Genomic DNA, 14,482 nt, shown 5'->3' on the forward strand with positions numbered 1-14,482 from the left:
ACCGGACGACTATACCCTATCAGAGGATTCTTACGTGCGATTCCAGTTTTGTGGTGTACCTGCTGAAATGTCCATGTGGTCTCGTCTATGTAGGTGAGACCACACAACATATCCGTGACCGCATAAGTAAGCATAAATCCACAATTAGACTCAGGCAAGTGATGTTACCCATTCCACACCACTTTGTTGGAATGGGTAACACCAGATTTCGTAATTGCAATTTCAAATATTGGAGCAGACTGATCCACCCAGACGTGGCGGTAATCGGACTTTACTTCAAAAGCAAAGGGAAGCTCACTGGATCTATAAACTTGTGACTTTGTCACCGAATGGCCTTAATCGTGAATGTGATTTCTTTATAAATGCATAAATTGTATTTATGATATTTGGATACTAACTCGTTCTTCATCTCTCTTCCAGGTCCGTTGATACACTTATCACTTCTAGTGAGGGTGAGAAATACCTTCACTTCCCAACTTTTCTCCCTCCTACTTTTCTCCCTCCTACCTTTCCCCCCTTCTGAGGACAGCAAGTCCACCACGGACAACTGATTCCAAACGAGTGGCATGTGTCACCACTTATCATCCCCTTACACCCAAGATCCATCAGGCACTGAGAAAAAATTGGCCAATACTCACAAAAGCATACCTTAACATAGAAGAGTTCCATCAGCCACCACTTACATGCTACAAGAGGCTTCAGAACATTAGGGATAAACTCGTCAAAGCATATATAGGGAGTTTCACCAGATTGCCAAAACAAATGTTCCTTAAAAGCCAAAGACAGGGAAGATTTCCCTGCCTTCATTGTGCACAATGCTCAAGTGTGATTAGGGGTGAATATGTCACTCACCCGCAAACCGGACGACTATACCCTATCAAAGGATTCTTACGTGCGATTCCAGTTTTGTGGTGTACCTGCTGAAATGTCCATGTGGTCTCGCCTATGTAGGTGAGACCACACAACATATCTGTGACCGCATAAGTAAGCATAAATCCACAATTAGACTCGGACAAGTGATGTTACCCATTCCACACCACTTTGTTGGAATGGGTAACACCAGATTTCGTAATTGCAATTTCAAATATTGGAGCAGACTGATCCACCCAGACGTGGCGGTAATCGGACTTTACTTCAAAAGCAAAGGGAAGCTCACTGGATCTATAAACTTGTGACTTTGTCACCGAATGGCCTTAATCGTGAATGTGATTTCTTTATAAATGCATAAATTGTATTTATGATATTTGGATACTAACTCGTTCTTCATCTCTCTTCCAGGTCCGTTGATACACTTATCACTTCTAGTGAGGGTTAGAAATACCTTCACTTCCCAACTTTTCTCCCTCCTACCCTTCCCCCCTCCTACCCTCCCCCCTCCTACCCTTCTCCCCCTCCTACCCTCCCCCCTCCTACCCTTCTCCCCCTCCTACCCTTCCCCCTCCTACCCTTCCCCCCATCTACCCTTCCCCCCATCTACCCTTCCCCCCCCTGTCTCCCCCCCCACCTTTTCCCTCCCTTTTGCCCCCCCCCCCTTTTTTCCTTTCCTCCCAATCCTTCCAGGGTATTCCTAGTACCGGGTTTGATCATCCTATATGTACCTAACGAGTCATACACTCTAATATGGTACACTATATGAAAATTGACAATTGTATATACTGTATACACCCAATACTTTAATTATATAACCATACTACTCTTATTGCCCCTGTTTCCACCAGTATAAGTATATAATTTGAAGACACTTTACTCCTATATAGAGTCACCCTACTTTTAGGTACATAGCATCATCCATTACTGCTTGAAGAAGCTTGAAGTTGCCGATTTGCTGAATCCAGAGACGCACAGATGGAACTCACGCTTGCGGCGCCTGCGTCACATGACATCCGGACCATGTGATCGCCACTCCAGGGAGCCCATACATTTTAAATAAGGCGCGCGTTCGGACACAGATTCTGTGATCCAGTGCCGGAGCCACATTGTAGCAGCATTAAGGTAATTACATAACAAACGGCTGCTAACATGAGACGCCAGGACCCCCTGCTATTCATACCTACTATTTACATTACAAACGGCCACCAACATTAGACCCCTGGATCCCTTTTTAACCACCCACTTAATCCATATTATATACTTAACCACACTTTCCCACTGGACCTCATTCTTTCACTGGGATGAACCATTTATACATCTTTTATTCTACATCCTATACTTTATATACAAGTAATGTCTATGGATGATTTCTCCTCCCACCAGACTTACCACATTTCCTCCTTTTTATATAAATTCTGTAATGTATTCGTTTTGAGCGCGGGATGCTACATGTACTCCTGCCTGTTCCGTACTTGTTTATATGTATCCTATTTAAATATGCACTTGTTTCCCTTTTATTTATCAAATTTTTTATGTGAATATATCCAGTGCCTCATAGCATTTATGCTATTTTGCCATAGATAATAGACCACTGAAGAAGGCCTTGACAGGCCGAAAAGTCCGGTCACGTAATCTAATACCTATAATCAATTGCGCTTCTGAGAAATTACTGGATCATGAATTCTGTGTGATGTGACATGAATAAAATGCCTTGAACTGCAAATGAAAAGCCATGTGCCGCAATTTTCTATTTAATTAGTGAGAAAACGCTATGTGATAAGCGTGATATGCTTGTCAACGGTTGTTTATGAGAAATTTACAATACATAGAGCATGAATGAACATATGGTGGATATATAATATGCTGGGAAATAATTAGGGCAGCAATTGAAATGTTCATACATATTAACTGCATGGAAGGCATGAACTGCCTCAAGGCGTAGTTCTTCCTCTCCCCCGGGATTATAACTGTGGAGGGTAAAGAGGAAATCTGAAAGGGACATATGCTATAATCATGGAAATCATTTATTGATGTTGTTATTTTTTTTAATGAAATGAAACACATGACTCTTAGATTGGTTTAGCGATAGTAAGAAGAGAGATCTAAGAGGTCTAACATAAGATGTTTGGGTTTCCCAGAGGGATGCAAAAGTCAAGACATGATCTCTTTCATACAGGATTGGTTGCTAGGGATGTTGGGAAAATATTTGTCAAAACACTCAGAGTTTGTGGAAAGGGCGCATAGATTGTTTAATAAAATTCCCCCACCGGGCACAAGGTCTAGACCAATTTTGATTGAGCTAATAATGCCTTCAAAAGACAGATTAAATATTTCATAGAGCCAGAAAAAAAGGGCAAATTGGATTATAATGGGTCACCAGTATCATTATTTCCTGACTATGCTAGAGAAAATTTACAAGATAGAAGTAGATTTATAGAGGTAAAGAAGGAACTCCGTGAGAAAGGTGTGCAATATTCAATGTTATTCCCAGCAAAACTCTGTGTAGAGTGGAGGGATAAGGCATGTTTTTTTGGTACACCGGAAGAAGCAAAGCAGTGGATAAGGAAAAATGTTTCTTGAAATATGGGGGAGAGAGGAGGAGAATTGAGGGAGGGGAGGGATGGACAGAGGTAAGAGGAGGAGATGGGGAGGTGACCTGGGGGGGAGTTATCATGCTAAGTAAGATACTCAGTGGCACATACAGTTGCCAGAAAAAGTATGTGAACCCTTTGGAATGATATGGATTTCTGCACAAATTGGTCATAAAATGTGATCTGATCTTCATCTAAGTCACAGCAATAGACAATCACAGTCTGCTTAAACTAATAACACACAAAAAAATTAATGTCACCATGTTTTTATTGAACACACCATGTAAACATTCACAGTGCAGGTGGAAAAAGTATGTGAACCTTTGGATTTAATAACTGGTTGAACCTCCTTTGGCAGCAATAACTTCAACCGAACGTTTCCTGTAGTTGCAGATCAGACGTGCACAACGGTCAGGAGTAATTCTTGACCATTCCTCATTACAGAACTGTTTCAGTTCAGCAATATTCTTGGGATGTCTGGTGTCAATCGCTTTCTTGAGGTCATGCCACAGCATCTCAATCGGGTTGAGGTCAGGACTCTGACTGGGCCACTCCAGAAGGCGTATTTTCTTATGTTTAAGCCATTCTGTTGTTGATTTACTTCTATGCTTTGGGTCGTTGTCCTGTTGCAACACCCATCTTCTGTTGAGCTTCAGCTGGTGGACAGATTGCCTTAAGTTCTCCTGCAAAATGTCTTGATAAACTTGGGAATTCATTTTTCCTTTGATGATAGAAATCCGTCTAGGCCCTGATGCAGCAAAGCAGCCCCAAACCATGAGGCCCCCACCACCATACTTCACAGTTGGGATGAGGTTTTGATGTTGGTGTGCTGTGCCTCTTTTTCTCCACACATAGTGTTGTGTGTCTCTTCCAAACAACTCAACTTTGGTTTCATCTGTCCACAGAATATTTTGCCAGTACTGCTGTTGAACATCCAGGTGCTCTTGTGCAAACTGTAAACGTCCTCTGTGGTATCCTCCCATGAAATCCATTCTTGTTTAGTGTTTTACGTATCGTAGATTCACTAACAGGGATGATAGCATATGCCAGAGACTTTTATACATCTTTAGCTGACACTCTAGGATTCTTCTTCACCTCATTGAGCAGTCTGTGCTGTGCTCTTAAAGTTATCTTTACACGATGGCCACTCCTAGGTAGAGTAGAAGCAGTGCTGAACTTTCTCCATTTATTGACAATTTGTCTTACCGTGGACTGATGAACAGCAAGGCTTTTGGAGATACTTTTATAACCTGTAGATATTTTTATGCAAGTCAACAATTCTTAATCGTAGGTCTTCTGAGAGCTCTTTTGTGCGAGGTATTATTCACATCAGGCAATGCTTCTTGTGAAAAGCAAACCCAGAACTGGTATGTGTTTTTTATAGGGCAGGGCAGCTGTAACCAACACCTCCAATCTCATCTTGAGATGTGATTAGTCTAGGGGTTCACATACTTTTTCCACCTGCACTGTGAATGTTTACATGGTGTGTTCAATAAAAACATGGTAACATTTAATTCCTTGTGTGTTATTAGTTTAAGCAGACTGTGATTGTCTGTTGTTGTGACTTAGATGAAGATCAGATCACATTTTATGACCAATTTTTGCAGAAATCCAAAGGGTTTAAATACGTTTTCTTGCAAATGTATAGCCACTGGATCAATTGGTGGGGAATACGGGGAGGTGGATGTACATTTTTTTTCTCTCTCTCTCTCTCTCTCTCTTCTTCTTCTCTCTCTCTAGTGGCTCCCTCTCTTACTTTTCTGGCCCCTGTCCTTATTATGGGGAAGAATAAAAATCCCTCAGGTAACAATTATCTGAAAACATAATTATGCGCCTAGTGTCATGGAATATAAGAGGAATGGAGTTGGAGTAAAAAGAATAGCAGTTTTTAATGTGATTAATAAGGTTTTACCTTCAATAATATGTCTTCAGGAAACGCATTTAACTAAAGAAAAAAATACCGGGTATAATGACGCCATGGATACAGAGGGCATATCACTTCATGTATTCCTCATATTCAAGAGGGGTAAGTAGGCTGATTCATTAGGATATAAAAATAAATGTGCTGGAAGTAAAAATAGATAAGGGGTAATATGTTATAATGAATTTTATAATGGAGAATAAACCGTGGATAATAGCAAACATATATATATATATACTCCCCCACCCCTTTTCAATAGATGTGCTGATAAAAATCCTCAATTTTTCTATGAATAGGGGTAATAGGGAACTAGTGATAGTGGGTGATTTCAATACGGTAATAGGGGAGGGAATAGATAGATGTAGGTTGGAAAGAAATAAGGTACCAAGTATGAATTCTAGACTAAAAAATATTACACTAGAATTGGATTGGATTGACATTTGAAGATTGCAGAATCCCAGAGCAAAGACATTTTCTTGTTTTTCTAAAACACATAAAGTGCTATCACGTATAGATATGGCAATAATAAATAGGATTGCTTTATATGATATTATTAAAGTCAAATATGCACAACGAGGTATATCGGATCACAACTCACTCATGGTTAATATTAGGGAGGAGAGGATAGGGGATAGGATTCCAATAAAAATTAAGTTAGGTTAGATTAATCTTAAAGGGCATCACAATAAGATTTTAAGTGAGATTAAATAAAATTTCAGAAAAAAAGAGGGCACTGCGGGCAATTAGATGGTGTGGGAAACAGGTAAAGCTTTTATGAGAGTTTTTTTTTTTATAAAGTACACGTCTATATGTAAGAGTATTTTGATAGGCTAGAATATGAAGTTAGGCCTCTTTCACACTTGCGTTGTCCGGATCCGGCGTGTACTCCACTTGCCGGAATTACACGCCGGATCCGGAAAAACGCAAGTGTACTGAAAGCATTTGAAGACGGATCCGTCTTCAAAATGCTTTCAGTGTTACTATGGCACCCAGGACGCTATTAAAGTCCTGGTTGCCATAGTAGAAGCGGGGAGCGGTATACTTACAGTCCGTGCGGCTCCCAGGGCGCTCCAGAATGACGTCAGAGCGCCCCATGCGATCACGTGATCCATGCGCTTGGGGCGCCCTGACGTCACTCTGGAGCACCCCGGGAGCCTCACGGACGGTAAGTATGCTGCTCCCCCGCTCCCCCGCTACACTTTACCATGGCTGCCAGGACTTTAGCATCCCGGCAGCCACGGTAACCATTCAGAAAAAGCTAAACGTCGGATCCGGCAATGCGCCGAAACGACATTTAGCTTAAGGCCGGATCCGGATCAATGCCTTTCAATGGGCATTAATTCCGGATCCGGCCTTGCGGCAAGTCTTCAGGATTTTGGGCCGGAGCAAAAAGCGCAGCATGCTGCGGTATTTTCTCCGGCCAAAAAACGTTCCGTTCCGGAACTGAAGACATCCTGATGCATCCTGAACGGATTTCACTCCATTCAGAATGCATTAGGATAAAACTGATTAGTATTCTTCCGGCATAGAGCCCCGACGACGGAACTCTATGCCGGAAGAAAAGAACGCAGGTTTAGAGCCCTAAAAATAAAAGAAAAAGAATATGTACAGAATCCAACAGAGATTAATTACAAGAACTGGAGTGAGAAACAAACAGAGAATAAAGAGGAACTATATTTGCTAGCGGAGAAGCAAAAACAAAATTATGTAAGAGAACACTATATTCAGGGTCATTTACCGGGACGGAGACTAGCATCTATTGTATCCATAGAAAAAGAAAAGAATTACATTTGCAGCCTAATAAATGAGTATGGACAGGAAATTGAAGAACAGGGTGATAAAAACGGCTATTGAAGGAATATTTCAAACAAATATACAAAACTAGATTAAATTATATAAATTTGAATAGCTTAACAGTGGAACAGAGAAACGATTTGGAAATGACAATTAACCTAGAAGAAATAGATAGGGTTCTTGATGTAATCAGTAAAAATAAAGCTCCAGGGTCGAATGACATCCCCTATGAAGTCTATAGTAACTACAGGAAATGATTATCTCCTAAGTTATTAGAGATGTGGAACGTTGCAAAGGAAAATAAGAACTTACCCGATACGTTACGGGAAGTTTTAATAACCCTATTATTAAAACATGATAAAAATCCTAGATTAATGGACTCATACCAACCCATCTCTTTAATTAATACAGATAATAAAATTCTGACAACGATTAAAAAATGTGGTAATGTCTCTCATTCACACTGATCAAACAGGATTTATGGCAGGTCAAACTACATCAGATAATATTATCAGATGTTTTTTAACCCCTTAAGCACTCAGCCCTATTACACCTTAAGGACTTGGCCATTTTTTGCAAATCTGACCAGTGTCCTGATAGCTTTAAAACGCTTTGACTTAACTAGGCCATTCTGAGACTGTTTTTTCGTCACATATTGTACTTCATGACACTGGTAAAATGAAGTAAAAAAAATATTTTTATTTATAAATAATTACCAAATTTATTTAAAAAATTGTAAAAAATTGCAAGTTTCAATTTCTCTACTTCTATAATGCATAGTAATAACTCCAAAAAAAGTTATTACTTTACATTCCCCATATGTCTACTTTATGTTTGGATCATTTCGGGAATGATATTTTATTTTTTGGGGATGTTACAAGGCTTAGAAGTTTAGAAGTAAATCTTGAAATTTTTTCAGAAAATTTTCAAAAACCCAATTTTTAGGGACCAGTTCAGGTATGAAATCACTTTGCGAGGCTTACATAATAGAAACCACCCAAAAATGACCCCATTCTATAAACTAAACCCCTAAATGTATTCAAAACTGATTTTACAAACTTTGTTAACCCTTTAAGTGTTCCACAAGAATTAATGAAAAATAGAGATACAATTTCAAAATTTCACTTTTTGGGCAGATTTTAAATTTTTATAATTTTTTTCCAGTTACAAAGCAAGGGTTAACAGCCAAACCAAACTAAATATTTATGGCCCTGATTCTGTAGTTTACAAAAACACCCCATATGTGGTTATAAACCGCTGTATGGGCACACAGCAGGGCGCAGAAGGAAAGGAATGCCATACGGTTTTTGAAAGGCAGGTTTTGCGGGACTGTTTTTTTCGATACCATGTCACATTTGAAGCCCCCCGATGCACCCCTAGAGTAGAAACACCATAAAAGTTACCCCAGCCAAGAAACTACACCCCTCAAGGTATTCAAAACTGATTTTGCAAACATCATTAACCCTTTAGGTGTTCCACAAGAATAAATGTAAAATAGAGATACAATTTCAAAATTTCACTTTTTTTGCAGATTTTCCATTTTAATAATTTATTTCCAGTTACAAAGCAAGGGTTAACAGCCAAACTAAACTCAATATTTATGGCCCTGATTCTGTAGTTTACAGAAACACCCCATATGTGGTCGTACACCACTGTATGGGCACACGGCAGGGCGCAGTAGGAAAGGAATGCCATACGTTTTTTTTGACACCGTGTCCCATTTGAAGCCCTCCTGATGCACCCCTAGAGTAGAAACTCCCAAAAAGTAACCCCTTTTTAGAAACTACGGGATAGGGTGGCAGTATTGTTGGTACTAGTTTAGGGTACATATGATTTTTGGTTGCTCTATATTACACTTTTTGTGAGGCAAGGTAACAAGAAATAGCTGTTTTGGCACCGTTCTTATTTTTTTTATTTACAACATTCATACATACAGGTTAGATCATGTGATATTTTTATAGACTAAGTTGTCTCGGACGCTGCAATACCTAATATGTATACTTTTTATTTATTTATGTAAGTTTTACACAATGATTTCATTTTTGAAGCAAAAAAAAAATCATGTTTTAGTGTTTCCATAGTCTGAGAGCCATAATTTTTTCAGTTTTTGGGTGATTACCTTGGGTATGGTATGTTTTTTGCGGGATGAGATGATGGTTTTATTGGCACTATTTTGGGGTGCGTGTGACTTTTTGATCGCTTGCTATTACACTTTTTGTAGGGTGACAAAAAATTGTTTATTTAGCACAGTTTTTATTTTTTATATTTTACGGTGTTCATCTCAGGGGTTATGTCATGTGATATTTTTATAGAGCTGGTCGATACGGACATGGAGATACCTAATATGTATACTTTTTTTTTATTTATGTAAGTTTTACACAATAACAGCTTTTTTTAAACAAAAATTATGTTTTAGTGTCTCCATTTTCTGAGCCATAGTTTTTTTATTTTATTTTGTGGGCGATTGTCTCAGGTAGGGGCTCATTTTTTGCGGGATGAGGTGACGGTTAGATTGGTACTATTTTGGTGGGCAAACACCTTTTTGATCGCTTGCTGTTTTGTGATGTAAGGTGACAAAAAATGGTTTATTTAGCACAGTTTTTATTTTTTATGGTGTTCATCTGAGGGGTTAGTTCATGTGATATGTTTATAGAGCCGGTTGATAAGGACACGGCGATACCTAATATATACACTTTTTCCCCCCTATTTTTTACCAATTTTTTTTAAACTTTATTTGGGGAAAATTACATTTTTGTTTATTTTTACTTGAAACTTTTAACTTTTTGGGGGGGAAACTTTATTTTTTCAACTTTTTTTGTCCCACTTTTGGGGGTCTAATCCCCTTTACAATGCATTCCAATACTTCTGTATTGGAATGCATTGGCTGTATGAGTAACACTGTGTGTATTACTCATACAGCTTCCGGCCTGTGAAATCCAGGGGGCTGGATCTCACAGGCACGTCACAGGAAGGCAGTGCGATGCCTCAGGAAGGCATCGCGCTGCCTTCCATGCCATTGGGTCCCCCCTACAGCCACATGGGGAGCCGATGGCACCGCCTATCGCTGCCGCAAACCTCAGGTAAAGCCGCAAACCGCAGGTAAAGCCGCAAACCGCAGGTCTTAATTGACCTGCGGTTTGCGGTGATCGCCGATACAGGGGGTCACATGACCCCCCTGGAGTTGTGACAGGATGCCCGCTGAATGATTTCAGCGGACATCCTGTTCCTATTAACCCCCACCGCACCGCAATCTAGTTTTAAAGTTATGACGTACCGGTGCGTCATGGGTCCTTAAGGACTCAGGAAACACGCCGTACCGGTACGTCATAAGTCCTTAAGGGGTTAAATATGCAGTTTAATCCAAAAAATGGTGGAGAGAGATTAATAGCGACTATAGACACTCTGAAAGTCTTTGATATGATTGAATGGCCGTTCTTGATAGCCATACTGAAGAAAATGGGATTTGGGAGAAGTTTTCTTTCTTGGATAGAACTTCAATATATGATATTACCGCTAGAATAATTGTAAATGATAAACTGTCCGATCCTTTTAGAATAGAAAGAGGTGTAGGACAGGGTTGCCCTTTGTTGCCCCTTCTTTTCGCTCTAGCAATAGAACCTTTAGCCTCAATTATAAGACAAGATGACAGGATAATAGGTTTCAAATATGATAGTGAGGAACAAAAAATTTCAAGGTACGCTGATGATGTGATGTTGTTCGTAGGATCCCATGACTCAATGAGGTATATTTTTGAGAACTTTGAAAGATATGGGAAAGTAGCAGGATTGAAGATAAATTGGGACAAATCAGCTTGTATACCACTGGACCCCTTAGGAGACCAAGATGTAGGACCCCTACAGGTTATAAAGAATGAAGGGAGAATTAAATACTTGGGAATTAACATATCTGGTAACTTACAGGAATATATAAAATTAAATGGTGCACCTATAATAAACAGAATAAAGGAAAAGGTGCAAGTTTGGAAAAGACTGACCCTTTCAATGACAGGAAGAATCTCTCTAATCAAAATGTGTCTGCTTCCAATGATAAACTATATACTGTGGAACTCACCAATAGAGATACCAAAGAAGTTCTATAAGATAATTGAGAGTCTATTTAGTGAATTAATATGGAGAGGGAGGAAACCCAGGATTATTAGGTTGCAAATATTGCAACGGCCTGAGGGAAGAAGGGGCTTGTCGGTCCCCGATATAAGACTATATTTTTTGACAGGCCAGGTTAAGAATATAGGGAGTTGGAACAGATCTCTGAGTTATAGAGGAATTATAGGGAATATTGATAAAGGGCTTATAGGGTGTAATGTATATCAGGTATTGGAGGCTGGTTTAAAATAACATGAGTATTTTTGGAAGATGCCCACAATAAAGTTGATGTATAAATCATGGTTGAGGATTAAATCATATTGGCAGGATACCGATCTTCATAACGACACTTTGCTACATGGAGCCTATTGAAAGTAAAAACTGGCAGGAATATGGGATTTATAGACTGGGACAGATTTCAAGAGCTGAAGGAAAATTGTGGAGTCCTAGATAAGGATTTTTTTTTAAATTATTTGCAGTTAAAGCACGCAATAAGATCATGTATGCGAGATGTAAGGGATATAGGAGATCTACCTCAGCCGCTAAAAAAAATGATTAAGATGACAACGGAAAAGCGTAAAATCTCCATGGTATATAACATTCTAATACAGCAGAAAGTGGACGGAGAGGGAAATATGGTAGAGAGGGAGAAATGGGAAGAGGTGGTAGATTCGATGAACACTGAAAGATGGAAGAGAATCTTGATAGGAATAAAGAGAGTCTCTAGGAATCTGGCGCATAGACTGACACTGTTTTTTTTTTTATTATTCATTGATTATATTACACCCCAAAAAAGCTGATGACATTTTATAAAAATAAGGTGTGGAAATGCCATAAATGTGAAGAGCTAGGGGTAGATGATGTACACCTTTTGTGGAGTTGTATACACATCCAGGATTTCTTGAAAGTTATCTCACAAATTGATAAGATTCATCCACGAAGTTTTGAAATATGTGTGCTAGGAGACATGTAAGATATAGAGCAAATTAGTCATAGAGAGTTGGCTACCACTTTATTATTCCAAGCTAGACGGTGTATAGTAAAAAAAAACTGGGCTGAAAAACAACCTCCAATGATTAGAATGTGAGAGAGATTAATAAAAAGTTCAATAGCATGTGAAAGAGTGAATATAGCGTCAAAAACTAAAAAAAAAATATAATTTGACAAACTGTGGGAAGGATGGGTGAGGGAGGAGAAGTAAGTATTTTGGTGTGCGAGCAGGGGGAAGCCATTTCAGAGGGTATTAGGGAGAGGGAGGGGAGAGGGAATCCTCTCTTTCTTTTTATTTCCTTTTGGGGGGGGGGGATTAAGAGAATGGGAGGGGAATTAGGAAAAGAGTAGCTGCCGCTAAATTGGTTGAGAGGGCCATCAACTCGAGGACAAGCGAGGTCTCAAGTGATTGGGAAAGCCTATATACCCCAGTAGGGTGTATATGCAGGGCAATTTGAAGATCTTAGTACAGGGGAAGGTATTCAGATAAAGTATATTTTATTGTTCAATGTACTTGTCATGTTATTCTTTCTTGAGATGTATGAGGCTTATCGCTAAGGGCTTCGTATGGTACTGTACTAGACTGATTGTCCTTGATGGTGGTCCAGAAGACCCCATATGCCCTCTTGATTGAAATGTGATTTTAATTGTATTTGAAAGGGGGGAAAAAAAAAATTGACTGGACTTTGTGGAAGACAGGGTGGTGCTTAACCGACTGGAAGCATTATCTGCTGCAATCCAACTGACCATCTGGTCACACTGGTGTGACTTTGAGGGTCCATTCACACGTCTGCAATTTCGTTCCGCATTTTGCGAAAAGAAATTGCGGACTCTTTCATTTCTATGGGGCAGCACAATGTTCGCAATTCCGTTCCCAAAAAAATAGAACATGTCCTATTCTTGTCCGCATTTGCGGACAAGAACAGGTATATTCTATTAGTGCTGGCAATGTGCGGTCTGCAAAATGCGGAACGCACATTGCCACTGTGGACGTGTGAATCGACCCTGAGAGTGATGATGATGATGATGTATAGTCTTGTGTACACGCAGTCTTACCCTTCGGGCCTCGATGCGGTTAGCTGACTAATTCAACAGGGAGGAAAAAAAAGAAGGCATGACACTTTGCTATGGGCCACAAAGGCCTAGAGAATAAGGTACCTATTCCAGAGACAAATTTCCTAGCACTTATCAAATGGAGAGTTCTGCGCCACCCTGCAAACTGGTACATGAAGCTAGGTATAGTGGATGAGTGTGTTTCTTGTACTCTGGCAGCAGGCACAGTTTTACCACGCCCAGGGCCATGGCCTCTGCATGCGCCATCAGCAGCACGACCACTTCCCTGTCCCTAACTGCTCGCCTTGAATATATTAAATGGTATATATGCTTGCAAGAATGTCACACATACAGTAGCGTAGGTTTTGTAAGTGTATGCCCAAATAGATTATACTGAATGTCACAGATATTTAGGATGCACAAACGTTATACAGGAGATGTAGCGCAGGTAATGTCGCTGTAACCAGCGGCTAAGAAAAAAATACACTAAAGGTCACAGATATTTAGGATGCGCAAACGTTATACAGGAGATGAAGCGCAGGTAATGTCGCTGTCAGCAGTGGCCAAACAATTGCGATGAATGTAGCAGATATTTAGGATGCGCAAATGTAACACAACAGATGTAGCAGAAGTTGTGTCACTGTCAGCAGCGGCCAAACAATTGCATGCAATTTAACGCAGGTTGCAGCCAGATAAAATAATAGTCCTTAAAAAGACTTTTGGGTCTCTAACACCTTTCAACAGTAAACCCTGCATGAAAAAAACAAAACAATTCCTGTCCTTATACTATCTGTCCCTTCTGCTGCAGCTTTCCCTGACTAAGACTGAGCCGAACCACGTGTCATTGGGTGCTATACAGCACCCAATGACACGTTCCGACCAGCTAATCACTGTAATGCCAGTAACCAACATGGCTACGGCATTACAGTGAGTGCCAATACTTTCCCTCACGTTTATTGGCTGCGTAGCACAATGGTGTTCAGTCTGCTGTGTCATTCATACTTCATCTGTTACATTACTGATTCAGTTACTGTACACTTTGGTCAACAGACAGTTGCCTGGACCCTCAGGGATGGGCAGTGGCAAAAATGTTGCTGTAGCGGTCACAAGTAGCAGAAGAAGAAGCGGTGGTAGCACCAGCCTCAACAATAGGCCAGAGC

At 40.0% G+C, this 14,482-nt stretch overlaps 1 long non-coding RNA gene across 1 annotated transcript in view; it reads left to right on the forward strand.

Moving 5' to 3' along the window:
• Positions 1 to 1,934: 1,934 nt before the first annotated feature.
• Positions 1,935 to 14,482, forward strand: part of LOC122938637 — a 113,231-nt gene continuing 100,683 nt past the window's right edge. Inside the window, exons 1-2 of the long non-coding RNA XR_006390043.1 lie at positions 1,935 to 1,992; positions 5,394 to 5,487. This is a non-coding gene — a long non-coding RNA (uncharacterized LOC122938637). The remainder of the gene's footprint in view (positions 1,993 to 5,393; positions 5,488 to 14,482) is intronic.

Source organism: Bufo gargarizans, chromosome 5, assembly GCF_014858855.1.
Source record: "Bufo gargarizans isolate SCDJY-AF-19 chromosome 5, ASM1485885v1, whole genome shotgun sequence".
In the NCBI taxonomy this organism is placed as follows: domain Eukaryota; kingdom Metazoa; phylum Chordata; class Amphibia; order Anura; family Bufonidae; genus Bufo; species Bufo gargarizans.